The following is an 851-nucleotide window of genomic DNA, read 5'->3' as shown; positions in this document are numbered from 1 at the left end:
GTCTATTCCAAATGCGAATTCCCAAAAGAAGGCCAGATACAACTACAGTAATACAAATTTGTAGTTTCCTTTACTACTGTGACTGCTACTGCATTAACCCTTGTCCACGTGTAACTGTATTTATGCCTGCGAATTTCAGTATACTACAGAATTTTCAGTAGAACACCTCGCTGTATATTTCTCTTTATTAATGTGAATATGTATGCGAATTTACGTGTACAAATAGCCAATTCTTCCTACCAAGGGTCACGAAGTATGTATATAAGTTATAAGTGGAACAAGTTTTGCTCTGCGCGTTTTTTTTTCAACGAGTAGGGGGGGAGGAAAAATATATATTATGGCCATATTGAGTGTTTTTTTTTCGTCGTCAAATTTGGAGGATCACAGATTTATTTATCTATTTGCTTATCTCTTTATCTATTTTATAATAAGCTGTTTCAATAGTCAACATTATCACGTGTGCTGAAGAGTTCTTGGTTGATGGTATCAAAGTTTTATTCTTGAAAAATGTGTTTTTGTTGTATATCATTCATATCTGCAAAACTGGAATATGATTTAAGTTAAATACGAGGAAGGTAAATAAAGTTGTAAATGCAAATAAAGAATACCCTCCGATAAACGATGTAACTTTGATAATGAAATACAATCTCCAATGTAATGAAAATAGTGTAATGAACACGCCACTGTACACTAAACAACGTAATATAAATAGCGTAATACAAATTCCAGTATAAGATAAATGACGTGACCTCTAACGTAAGGCTCAAAATCCCGTCCTTCCAATTTTGATTCATCGTGACAAAACTCTACGGGACTCGAATGCCGGTTTCACTTTCAATTGATTTAAAATT

This window comes from Penaeus monodon, chromosome 32 (genome assembly GCF_015228065.2).
Source record: "Penaeus monodon isolate SGIC_2016 chromosome 32, NSTDA_Pmon_1, whole genome shotgun sequence".
NCBI lineage: Eukaryota > Metazoa > Arthropoda > Malacostraca > Decapoda > Penaeidae > Penaeus > Penaeus monodon.
This window is presented reverse-complemented; position numbering follows the sequence as displayed.